Below are 12110 nucleotides of genomic sequence, written 5' to 3'. Positions count from 1 at the left end.
GCCCAACCGTTATCCAGAATTGTAACTATTTTTAGAATACGAAAGCATTATACAATAATAAAAGCAGAAAGGTCTTGTACTCCAATTGTTTTATTTCGATTATATCTGTCGCCCATTGTCCGCGCAGAATAAAAAAAAATCATAATTGTGTGCCTATGTGTTCTTCCAAACTATGTTCTATATGTATGCCCAATTTCATCGAGATCCGTTCAGCTATTCTGAAGATACTTTCAAACAAACATGCATCTATCCATCTAAACATTCGCACTAATAATATTAGTAAGAAGTAAGATAAGATGGAATATTTACTATCATGTTTTTGGATATTTTTTTGTCTATATTGTATCTCAATTGATGGAGCCATTTTTAAAATAGTCGTTGCAAGTAAGTTGTCATAGAATGAAAATATCGTGATATTTATTCGAAATAATAAAAGTAGAATTGTTGCTTAATTAAATGCCCTATTTGTTTACCCTTAAAAGAATTTTCATTTCGCTCATCAAAACAGGTAAAAATTCTTATTCTATTATACTTGAACAGGTAAAGATTTTTACCTGAATCAAATAAAGATCAGGGACTTTTCACTTACGTTGCTTAGCTACCGAGGGAGAAAGCTAACGAACTGTGATTGAAATAGGTATTGCTTTTAAGTAGAACTCCCGATGTTACTTTGTGTTAGTCTAATTATAGTTTTTCCTTATTAGTAAAAAATTTATTTTTTATCAATTTAAATTACATTTTAATAATGTTTTTGGAACAGGATTTTGTGCCAATATCCATTAGATGTAATTAAAAAAAATGTGCCAATTGGTAAAATTGACACATTTTTTTTAATTACATCTAAGTTTTTCTTATGTCACTTTCAGTAGCCTTATTAACTTGATCAATATTGAAGAGTTATGTGTTTTTGATTTTAGCGCAGCGTTATGTAAATAAAAAAAAACGTCTAATTGTACTTCGACGTATCTGTTCTACTTTTGAACATAATATACGTAATATTGATAAGCATCAGTAAAGTTATAAGGGAGCATTAAATAAATCAATGTTTAAATTATTCCACGTCACGTCCCGGCGATCACCTGAGCCATACACTCACGTCTGCCATCAAAGCTATAAGCTATCAAATTTTCTCCTACGAACGTTTCGCGTGTTCAGTGTTCCTTCGCGCAAAGGCAATTTCCTTAAGCTAAATTTCATGAGCAATATAATTCGCAAATAATATTGTTTCTTTTAGAAGTGAAACATTTTTTTTTAATAATTTACCCATTTACCCGAATAAGGGATACGTGTAATCGATTAGAATTTAACAAAGTGGAATAACGTTTATTTTTGGGTCTCTCCGACCTTTAAAGGTTTTACGGGCTATGCACGAGTCATATTACATGACTACAAAACCTTTTTGTTAGTCTGAAATTTAGCTTTTAATATTAGACCTATAAAGGGTAAAACAAATTTTAAGAAAATCATCTTAATTTTCTACAGCTATAATATAAGTACTAAAAAAATGTACTTTCATAGTCTTCTTAATTTTTCTATTACAGCTAAAAATAGCTTTGTAGCATAGGAAATAAAATTCAAGTTTACTTTCTTATCAAAACCACGACAATGATTTATGAAGAAAAAACTACAATTATTTTACAGCTACTGCCCTGAGTCCAAGTCATGTAAGATTATGGAAGTTGTTACGAAAGAATTGGTTAGTTTTGGGGTATAACGAAATGTACTTGGCAATATTCCAATGCATTTCTGAATATGGAACACATTGCACATTTGATATCTTAAGAAAGGTTTAAGAAAATGTCGTTCTAAATGTTTTGGTTAAATCTAGATTCTGACATCTATATGTTTAGAAGAATATTATTAAAATACTTGAAGATTTTAATTCAGAGCTGACAATGCTGTACGATAGTAAAAAGCTATTTGTTTACTTTTTATAGTTTGAAATACGAAACAACTTGGTTCTTCTGGTTCTCATTCAAATTCTCTTATATTTCGGCAGCGCTTACATCTATTCCTAAAATCCTACACCATTTTTTGAGAAAATAGCACGTTATATGAATTTTTATTATATAGTTTTACACCTCTTATTATGTAAAATCTGTTTTAAATGTATTTACGTCATGTTGTCGTAAAATGTACGCACAAACACTGAGTTAAACATACGTGAAGCTACTTCGTTTGCTTCCATTGAGCATAAAATATCAAATTATGGTCGTTACATCCAAGGAAAAAACTGTAAAACGTGCAAAATGTAAGTAAACCGTGCCAGTGTGTCCCTATCATAAAAATATACGTTGCTGATTCGCCTTTAGCCAGTGGCGGGCTTCGTAAACGGCACTTAAACAAATGTGTCATTTCACGCGCTTCTATCGCTATTGCTAATGCCACTAAGAGCTTTTATGTTTTGTTGCATATTTTATGCCGTGTTTAACAATATTTTACGTTCTTTTTACTGGATTTCGTAAACCGTGACCATTTATCCTCGGAACAACGTTTTTACGAGAAACAAAAGAATAAACGAATTCCGTTTATTGTTGTTAGAAATGGAACAAATTAAAATTGTAACTTTTGTCTTCAGCTATAGTAAAAATGCGCAATAACGTAATTAAATTGTTAGTGATTTTTTTTATAATACTATATAATGTACTTTAATTCTATAATAATTCTTTGGAGACAGTATAAAATTTATGTTGCAGTTTATTATAATTTATGTTCAAACTTCCAGTGTCTAGGTGGCATGAATAAGTTTGCGAATTTCTCATTTTATCGCTGGAGATATGAATAAATAAAATCGGTGAGTCGTGAGAGATTGATCAATGTCTTCGAGGCAGGTGCAATGAACCATTTAGCGTTGCGTGTCTGCCTTTAAATAATCCGAAGACGACGACGTTTGTGTTACGTTGAATTTGTATAAATCTACTAGATTAACTTGTCACGTTGTTGATGTGATTATATTTCTGTTATATCACGTAATATACCGCACACTGTTTATATAGATCGTGTCCGTGTAGTTATAGATTTACATTTGACAGGATATCACTAGCTTCTTTAATATATATATTTATACATGCTCATGTTACGCGTAGTTTTATACTGGGTTTCCGAGAGCAAAATCTCCGTTTAAAACATATTGTTTTCTAATCAAAGATAACATGAATGACGATATGTTTTATAAAGAGGTTTTGGTCTTAGAAACCCACGGTTAGTGTGATTTATTGTAATAATTATGTTAATTATTGCAAACAAGACGTGGCGAAAATCTTTATAAACTATGGCAAAATAATTTTGTTAACACTTCATCTATTCAATTTTGACAAAAAATAATGTACGGAACTTATTTGTCGTGTCGTGTGTCCTCTTGTAGAACACATTAATGTTTGGAATTCGCTTGTTTATTTTTAGTTCTAAGAAGTTGGATGTCTTTATAGATATTACTAACATAAAAACAATAACGTAGCCAAAAAAACATAAATATTGTCCGTCTGTTATCGTATAAAAGTAACGATTACAAAAGGATATTTATTACTACTGAGATTGCTAAAGTTGGTGCGGTAACGGGAATTAATGTCGGAGAGACAGAGATAATCATCGAAACAGATTGGAAATGGTACTATAGAAAAAAGCTGGTTTTATCTACTGAGCAAAATAAAGGTACAACAATATTGATTTATACGATTTTTTACTTTCGAACATATTTTTTATCTCAGCATTTATAAAGTGCATGACCGAGATGACGATATGTTTTACTAGTGGAAACTAACTGTAAGCCAAAATTGAGCACACACTTAAAACATAGTTTCAATTATTCATCTGTCAATCAGACTAAAAAGTCAACCGGTAATTTTATTACAGGTAAAAAGAGGAAAAGAAAACTATTGTATAATAAAATTTCTAATGCAACTACTGTATTTCGTGACAAAACTAGTCCGCAGTAGCGTTGCGCTTTCCGACTTCCGTGATGTAATTTATTCATCAAGATATTATCCGACAGAGGTCGCGTTCCTCGCTACGTAATGTGCCTGATGTTACTTTTTACACTACTTAGACGGTGTAATTTTGTTTTATTACTCCTATTACATTTGTATTAAGTAACATCCGTGATAAGATTCTAGCTAATTATAATAATTTATTAAAAAAAAACATTAACAGAAGTACCAGGTCTTGTAATTTATACAAACTTGATAATTTCAAGAAACTTATAATTAAATTAAATCAAGGATAAATCGATAAATAATAACTATTCAATTTAGTTACAATTATAATAACTTTATTACTACTAATTTGGAACTTTTCGTACTTATTTAGTGTTAATATTTCCTTTTAAATGGAACTAAATATACAGATAAATTGATTTAGTGCAACTTAACTGAGATTAAAAGTAAATGACAGTAAATTCGAACTCAAAATAGTTTCTGAATCAATTAAGGGACTTTGTGGTGGCTTTAGTAACTTCTGTGTGTTCGCTGTTCATATCCCTAGAGTGCAAGGATTAAGCGTAGTTGATACTTATTTGTTTTTAATTCCAAAGGCACTAACTGCCGCTAAATTAGTCTGTTAATAGTTAGTTTAAACAGGCATTTAATGACCTCTTAACCACTTTGAGTTCGGTAGTAAGCGTTAAGACAAGTTTTTATAATCACAGCAATAAGTTAAAATGTTTCATAAACATAAACAAAGTCCTGTTTTGAATTCTGTCCCAAAAGTAATAATAAACTTTAAATATACTGAAAAGAATAAACCCCTCAGACTACCTCAATGTAATCGAACTTTACTATGAGCTTTTAAGTAAGTTACAATATCGTTTTTTTAGAAAAAAAATCCTCTCTGCGTTCTTAAACTATTAATCAAATAGTGATAATACTTTGCTAAAATATTGGACAAAAACATGCATCCAATATATTACATAGTAACCTAATATAAATGCGAATGTTTGGATGGATATTTGTTATTACATATGTATCTCCAGAACAACTCAACGAATCTCACTGAAATTTGGCATAAATGTAGAGCATAGTTTTGAAGAACACATAGACTTCTTATGAGGTTTATTTTTAACACCACCCGTGAAAAAGCTAGTATGAAAATAAAAGTAAACGTACACACTAAATTTTAAAATACTATAAAGTTCGTGTTACATACATCCAAGGGAAGTGTAGTAGGAAGTCATAAATAAACTTTTATTTGATGTGTGCTGAAGCCAGGCATTGTGTGGAAGTAATGGCACCCGAGGGTCATGTAGTAAGCCGAGAGAATTTTATTTCACGAATAATAGTAACAAGCACGGTAACGTAATAGTCTATCATAGGAATGACGCTTTGAATGCGAACTGAACATTGGAATACTTCTACACGACGTACGTATCTATGGTAATTCCATTTTATTGGCAATGTAAATTATGATCGAAAGAAAATTTATTGTTCTTTAGGCTCTGATTTATAAAAAATATGTTATTTATTTTTCATGTAATACTTTCTTAAGGTATCGATATTTTCTTGGAGTAATTCAAATATTTATTTCTACAAAAATATATATTTTTTTTAATTTTATTTTCTGTTTAAAATGTGAGGAAGTAATGATAATAAAAAACACTTAATATATTATAAATAATTTCATATTCATAAAAACAGTTGCCCGCGGCTTCGTGTGCAAACAAATGAAAGAAAAAATATCTAGTTATAACTTGTAAATATAGCGTATGGCACCCGGAGATATTGTAGATTCTTAACAGCGCCTGTCAAATTATTCAATACAAACAAGCGACAACCAATCAAATCTTTCCTCTTTATAATACTAGTTGAGATATTTATCATCATCATCACCATCAGCTCACTATACGTCCCCACCGAGGGGCTCGGAACCTATGTGTATATTTACGACCGAATATTTTGATTTAATCACTAAATCAAAATATGCGTTCATATGTTTACTATAGCTAAATCTTTTCTGTCTTAAAATATGTCTCTCCCCATTTCTTGCTTCAGCTCCGTTCAATTTTCCAATTTCCTTCTTTATTACTACTGTTTGCGCGCGTTTGAATCGAACGCCGGTTTGTCCGCGACCACCATCCAATTTCACATTTGTTTTGTTTTCCATTTTTTTATTCGTTTTTTTCGCATAGAGCTGCGGTTTGTACCAATAAATCTTCAATACCAGTAACACAATGGAACGCTTGGTAGCCGTACATCAATGTTTTATATGCCATGTGATTTTTTGTCAGTCTTTTATAGAACAATTTCTTTTGTTGATTTCCCAGTGATGAATAATTTCATATAAAAGCAGCTACAAAACTTGTTTTAGTGATAAGTCGATACGATAAATAAAATCGAATAAATGTACCACTTCACAACTCTACGAAATAAAACAATCAAAGATAAGTTTCTAAGCAATTGTAAATTAACATCAAATGCTAACTTTTCCCGATTTTTTTTTCCAAAACACTTTATAATTTCTTGTATTAAGTTAAATCTGTGACATTTTAACGAAATCCAATCTACTGTAGTAGATAAGAGATTCTCTTCTATTATATTTTAAATTCTTGCAGACAACGCAAAGCGCAATGTATATTTTATTTGCATTTAAGTGTTAAGTGAAAAAAACTCACAATCAAGTGATATAAAAGGATTTTTTGAAAGGAGGTCAATAGATACAGTTTAATTGCACAAGTTTGAGAACTTTTCTTGGCTTTTAGTTGGAACTGAAGAGAAAAAGCTGCATACGGCTGTTAGAATAAAGTTAAATGCGGTGAGTAGGTCATATGCGTTCCTACTCTGAATACTAGGTCTTGTAACTTTAAAAGGAAATTATCAGTACGTAACCTATATTTTAAACATGATGTCCATTAAATATTCCGAAAATAAATTCTGGTATGTTGAATTTAAATCAATTGTGGTAAAGTTATAAGCAATTTTTTGACTACAATACACTCGAGAAGACTAGATAATGTACATTTTATACAAAGATTCTCAAATTATAGTAAAATTTTGCTATACGCATCTTACTTGTATGCCGGATTCCTAATTTTAGTCCCCTTTCTCTCCAAATCCTTTATTTTAAGCAAAGGATGGGAAAATGGATTTGACAGAGGACGAGACGCATGGAGAAGGGAAATATTCCCTTTCTGTACCCCCTCCTCTGTGGATTAAAGGTAAGCAACAAATCTGCCGTTGCAGATGTATATGGGCAGCGGTAGCTTCGCTATTTCAGCTAATTTAGGTGACGATTGTTTGTTAGGTGACGACCTTATAATATAAAACATTGGCTTTATATTTTAGACACTAATATATATTATTAATTCTATCAGAGCTTTTTCGTGAGGAACTTAACCTTATATAGAAAGGAGGTCGAATATATTAGCGAAGTATTTGATATATAGCTTAGTAGGATAAGCTATATCTGAACACTAAAACGGCTCGACTAACTACCAATTTAGCCGCCACTTACTCGTAATTGGCATTTAGCCCAATGGAGTCCGAGTTTTAAGATGCAAGCGAAGTGTTACACATGTATTGTATTAAAGAGTAAATGACATTGTTTAGTTACGACACACATTCGAAAATATCAAGTATTTTTCATTTTAATTCTGTGTTCTTCATATTTATTGTAATTTTGAAAGATTTTCAGTATAAGTAATTTGTTCACGATTTTGATGACTCCATTATGTTAACTTGTCTTCATAAAAATAATCGTTATAATTTTTTTAGTAAACAAAGCAATGGCTTTGGCAAAGATTTTATTTTAATTAAAATTAAGCATTCATAACAATCGTTTTAACAGGATTTTTTTGTACAAAGATTATTTATATACAAAATTATGTATTTGTTTGCTTTTAGTATATAAAAAGATAACAATAGTAAATACATAGTACAAATTCAAATGCAATTAAATTTTTTGTCACTGAAATAACATTTTATCTCGGTTAGTTTTTGAAAAGTTCGAGTACATTCGCTGTTGAAATATAAATTTACAATGACAAAAGTTTAACCAAAATTACATTCCAGCACTGATGGCTTAATTACTGTAATGTTTAAAATTAATTCAGTTCAAAGCAAGGGCAAATAATTAATAATATTGTATGATTAAAATTATTCACGTACTTTTATTACATTTTTTCCTAACTAACAACAGGGTATAATGTTTTCATATATGAATGTATAATATAATCTTATTTATCTTACTTATAATATTCTAAACGTGAATACTTAGATGGATGGAGGGATGTTTGTTTTAAGGTATCTTCAGAATAGCTAATCAGATCTTGATAATGGCATTAATATAGAACATAGTCTGGAAGAATACAGTCTACTAATTAAGTTTTTTTTTAATTCCGTGCGGACGGCGTCGCAGGCGACCTTGTCTTGTATATAGACTTGATAATCCCGAGCCCAAATTCATAGTAATCTCAACTAAAAGAAAAGAATTTGACGTATTCAAAATATATATTTTCATACATTCAGTATTTATATTTTCTTTTATATCGAAATGGCATTATATTAAAGTTCATTGTTTGAAAACATCGGATCGTGAACAGTAAAAGAACTCGTTGCTATTTCTGAACAAAATCAATACCGCTCTGCATCTCGGTCCAACAGATTCCGGCATAAATTATTCTACTCTTGATTAAAACATAAAAATACACAAAAATTTCATCGTTTATCTGAAATGAAATTGACGTTTTAGTGCCGTTCTTGATCAGACTTTTTTTGTAATTCTGAGTTATTTTTTCTTAACTACTTTTGGGACAAAAAAAAATCAATTTTTTTTTTGATAAAAGCAAAAGATTTCAATAAATCCTTATTTTGAATTATAAATCCAATTTGCATTTTATTTATTTTATAAAAAAAAAGATGCTTGAATATTTAAAGGCAATTTTCAAAATCATATTATCAGAATCACTTTTTTTCTGGACTCTAACGTCTATTTATTTTGTCCTATAAAACACGGAAATTTCTCAAGAGACCGTCTGGTCTCAACGCGACAGGCTTAAGCTTTGATATTTCTTATTTTAAATTGCGTCTCCGCTTTGAAAAATATGTTATTGTAGATCGACGGAATTCTATATAGACTAAGAGTTAGAATAAAATGTTTTATATCTTAAATTGTTACATAGATCGTATCAAAAACTGTCACTTTTCTGATTAGAATCATTACATTACTATTTGAGTTCTATACGAGAACCTATAAAATAACTTTACTGCGAAATATAGACTAGAATCATGAGTGCTTTTATACATAAATTTTCTTCGATGGCTCGATACACTGATATACAGAGTATCAAGTACATATTACTTTATTAATAGTATTTTCAGTGCGTTGATTTGATTAGTTATTAGTAATTACTCTGTTAATGCACATTAGTAATGATAAAACTAGAAATTGACAATTTATATATTTTATCTACCGTGAAACTAATTTAATTTTATGTTTTAGTAACAAAAATTGAAAGACCAAAAACATAATAGGTTTACTCAAATAGATTTAACTTCGTACGCATATGAAGAGAGAAAAGATAACCAAATGTTAATCGCTAAAAAAGAAAAAGATAAGAACAGTAGAAACATTTATTTTTAGTATTTTACTGTTTAATAACAGGCAAAAAAACTATCTAATATTACAAGTTTTTATTTAGTTATCAGATCTTGTAAATGTAATTTGATCTACCTCCCGGGTACTGATTGAGCTGATATTTTATACAAATGTGAATTGCGTTACAACGCGATTTTACAAAGACATGGTTCTGGTCCAACGCCGGTGCTAGAAGATGGCTATGAACAACGCAATGAAAGGACACAACCTAATCGCGGTTGGGATCGTTTGATTCGTCATGACGGGTATTTTGTCTTTTTTTTAATTCTTTTAATTAACTAGACCATAATAAAAGTTTGTTTTTGAAATGTATTATTCATTTAATTATTAAAAAAGTTATAGATATAATAGTTCCATTTAATACAAAAGGAAAACAACAAACTCGATGTTCAAAAACAATCATTTATAAGCTTAAGATGAAAATTTGAAATTTTGTACAAAGCGGTCTTATGGGAATAAGTTAAAAGAGCTCAACCCTCTTAGCGCTTACGATATTACTCTGGCAAAAATATTTTCGTTGTATTAAGCCAATTCAAAATATACATTTACAACTTCTATTAACCTTCCTTTCTTTTTTGCCGGTAGTTCAAAAATAAGCAACGTTGTTCATAAATACTGTAATTTTGTATGCGTAGAAAATTCCTTTATATTCCCAATTTTATTATTTAATATAATTAATAACGAAAGAGTAAAAGTACATAGAAAAATACATAAACAAGTGATTACATTGGTATAAATCGAAAACTCGTAACCGATACATTCCGGCGTAGACCTTTCGTAGACATTGCTACGATTTATCAAAGTTGGGTTAGCTACGTGAGGTCATTCAATCAACTCCACTCTTACTCCTACCAATTTTAGTTGCGTTGAACAAATTACTTACCATACTGTTATGGAGTCAAAGCTCAGAATGAGTTTGATTTTTTTTTTATTATATCATAAGGTATCAAACGAGCGAGCGGCCACCTGAAATCGCTGAAATAGCGAAGTGACCTTTGCCCATAGACATACGCAATTGCATATGCGTTGCCTACCTTTAATCGACGAAGGAGAGGATGCACAGAAAGAAAATATTTTCCCTTTCCATGCATCCTCTCATCCGAAAAGTCCACTTCCACTTTCCATCCTTTCCTTATAAGAAAAAGGGTGGGAAGGGAAAGAGGACTAAATAAGGCCTCCGGGACACACTCATCAGAAGAAACGCGGAATTGCTTCCACTTCACGCCTATCTTCTGTGTAGTCGTGGTATTTCACCGGGCGAGCCGGGCCAGTTCGTGCGAAGATATTGAAGCGGGCTCTACCACTGTTGAACCACTGATTAATTCACGGAAGTTATATTTTCTATGAAATAGCTCAGTCTAATAAATTATGTAGAATGAAGATTCTTTGGTCCTCGTGTTCTAATTGAACGTATCACCTGGAACACGACCTTGTTGACTGCACCACGTCAATCGTTTGTTTTAATTTTCATTCTGATTTGTTAACAATTCAATTACATTACTGTATTTTACACACCTAAATTAATAATATGTCTGTGCTAAAATCAGGTTTTTTATAATATTATTTTACTAAGCTAAATTTTGTTCATAATTTATGGATTTTCTTTTATACTTCTTTACTTTAGGAAATTAGGCTTATAATTAAATAATTTGTAATTAAAATGAGACCATTATTGGTTGTTTTATCAGGTTTTTGAAGCCCAGCATTGATTGAAATAGGTTTTAAGATCCGAACCCGACGGAAACATGTTTAACTAAATAAATTGGTTCATTTCTAGTAAATTTGCTTTAGAATAATGACTTTAAATATAAAAAACGCATTGCTACGCATATAGCTACGGTAATTATTATACAAAACAATAATAACTTACCGGAGGCAATTACCGTGATTGCACCGAGAGTTAGTACACCACAAACTTGCAACGAACTCACTTAGTCGCACGCAAACCACAGGCAATCACAAGTCACATGCGTGAGTCGATCACCGCGGCAAGGCGGCGGCGGCACGCATCTGTGCTGCTCCACTATATCACGTCACACACACTGCTAGGTCACAGTTTTTTATGAGATACGTTCGCACGACAAGCGCACGCGGGTCCGCCGCAGCCTCAACTGGCTGGGGCGACGCTACCGCGCGTGTCCCAGCCCTACCCCTGGCTCCCCGCCACTCCGCCGCCCGCTCAACCTCCCGCTACGACCAAATAGAAATAAAGTATGCGCTGTAAGGACAGAACGTTAAAGAAAAACGTAGCCGAATGCCTCAGGCCTGAGGTAGTTAGATGCTACGCTACAAGCGTTCTGAAGTTCTTTAATTTAATGACTTTTGTGTTGAAAATTCATTAATTTTCGTAGAAGTCTCTAGACGTCATAGTAACAAATAATACGCACATCGGTCTGCTTATGTGCAGATTTTCATGCATTTTTTTTAGAAAATATCTTATAAAAATGAACGATGTTACCGAAGTGCACTATATACGGTCAGGTGATGTGCATCTATGAAAGGTTTACTAGTAGCAGAAAAGACTTTTT

General features: G+C 31.4%; 1 protein-coding gene across 3 annotated transcripts in view; it reads right to left on the bottom strand.

The window, feature by feature from the left end:
- The window catches only part of LOC106113404 (lachesin), a 31504-nt gene extending 19826 nt beyond the window's left edge, over positions 1 to 11678 (bottom strand). For all 3 annotated transcript variants that reach the window (XM_013306142.1, XM_013306143.1, XM_013306144.1), the window contains exon 1: positions 11453 to 11678. The gene's annotated coding sequence lies outside the window, so the exon portion shown is untranslated. The remainder of the gene's footprint in view (positions 1 to 11452) is intronic.
- Positions 11679 to 12110: the final 432 nt, after the last annotated feature.

Source organism: Papilio xuthus, unplaced genomic scaffold, assembly GCF_000836235.2.
Source record: "Papilio xuthus unplaced genomic scaffold, Pxut_1.1 DF828258.1, whole genome shotgun sequence".
Classification (NCBI taxonomy): domain Eukaryota; kingdom Metazoa; phylum Arthropoda; class Insecta; order Lepidoptera; family Papilionidae; genus Papilio; species Papilio xuthus.
Note: the sequence above shows the minus strand (reverse complement) of the source record. Positions and strands in the feature narration are given on the sequence as shown.